Source organism: Octopus bimaculoides, chromosome 6 (assembly GCF_001194135.2).
Source record: "Octopus bimaculoides isolate UCB-OBI-ISO-001 chromosome 6, ASM119413v2, whole genome shotgun sequence".
Taxonomy (NCBI): Eukaryota; Metazoa; Mollusca; class Cephalopoda; order Octopoda; family Octopodidae; genus Octopus; species Octopus bimaculoides.
The window spans coordinates 3,644,848-3,646,732 of NC_068986.1; positions in this window are offsets into that span (position 1 = coordinate 3,644,848).

A 1,885-nucleotide genomic window follows, 5' to 3' on the forward strand; every position below is an offset into this window, starting at 1 on the left:
TATATATATATATATATTTATTTATGTGTTTCAGCCAAGTGGCTGCGGTCATGCTGGTGCACCAAAAGGTTGCTAGATGCAATATAAAACCAAATAGTGACTGAGGGTGCATGGTAGCACTTATATTGCCACAAACATAACACAAGTTTATGTACTGACAGGTTGGATTTAACTTAACTATCAGCGACGGATAAGTTGTATTAATGAACTTCAATTTCGTCGTGGGGTGGTTAACTCACCTGTCAGTACATAGACTTGTGCTATGTTTGTGGTTATAAGGGTCTTTGAGTGTTATTTCTACCAATGTAAGTGCTACCATGCACCCTCAGTTACTATTAGTGATAATTGTGTGTACGTGTGTGTATGTGTGTGTGTGTGTGTGTGTGTGTGTGTGTGTGCATGCACGCGTGTGCGCATATATATATATATTACAAATATATTACAAAATTGTGCAATAAACAAAAAACAAAGACAGACACAGGAACAACAAGCAAGGTATATTAGTTTGACACTCAGGAAAAGTGGAAGAGACTTTGAGGTTTCGAGGCTCAATTTTTCTCCGAAAAGGGACCATAAAAGAGAACAGATGGAAGGAAGAAAAATAAAAGCCGGACAGAGAAAACAGTATGTCGATGAACGGTTGCACATGTCGAATTGGTTGGAGGCAAGGATGGCAAAATAACTGGCTAAAGTTGTGTACGCGAGCATGTATGTGTAAGAGGATAATGTGTGCGTGTGTATATGTGTGTTTGGGCGAACACATGTGCATGTGTGTGGGCGAGCATGACGGGCAAAACTGACCTTGTAGGAATTTGAACCCTGAACGTAAAGAGCCAGAAAATAATATTCTGCCAATAATTGTTCTCACGTTGGCATTTGGCCAGAAATTTGGAGGAATGGTTAGTCGTTTAAATTGACCTCACTGTTTGGACCGGTACTTTATTTGATCGGTCCCGCAGAAATGAAGTACAAAAAGCCGGAAAAAATACCGCGAGATATTTCCTTGAATGCTCGAACTATTCCTCCGAGTCACTTCCCCAATATTCTGCTAATAATGGTATCTGATATAGGAACTAGACCAGTAGCTTTGACGGGAGGGCTATAGTCAAAGTCGTCGATCTCTGTATGTGAATGGTACTTTATGGTATTGATTCTGAGAGGATAAACGACGAAGTTTAATCTCAGTGGAATTTAAACTCGGAATATTAAAGCGTCGGACCAAATTACAGCAAATTATAAAGATCAAGAATCGGCTAGCTTGTTATGTAAGGGAGATAACTAAGATACTTTTTTGTTTTGACTAACGTTTATTTCCCTTACATTATTTCAGAATGTATATTTGACGTTCGTTTCTAGCATCATTTTTTAAAACTTAATAAATTTTATATTACACCAAAGTCAGTGAGCATTCCAGCAGAATCATAGTGGTCAGAATAACATTCAGAGTAAAACATACTGGTGAAGAATTAGGAACCTTCTTAATCAGTATGTTACAACTTTGTTCTCCTTCAAGAAAAAGTAAAAAATAAAACAGCAGGTTTAAAATGATTTATTGTGTCCACTGGACAATGAATCTACAAATGATTATATTGAAGATCATGAAGGCGAGATGGTTCAAACATTTGGCGATGAACATATCCAAAGAATCATGTTATTGGATGCATAAAGAGAAGAATCAACGATTAATAGTCGTCGTATATATATCAGGCGAAACAGGTAAAGCATCTTTGCTCAATATGTTGTCTGTGTGTGTAAACAAGTGCATACATACGTACATATATACACACACACACTTACACACACACACATGTGCGCGAGCACACTCTCTCTACCCACCACACGTATGTACGTATGTAATTTATATATATATATATATATATATATA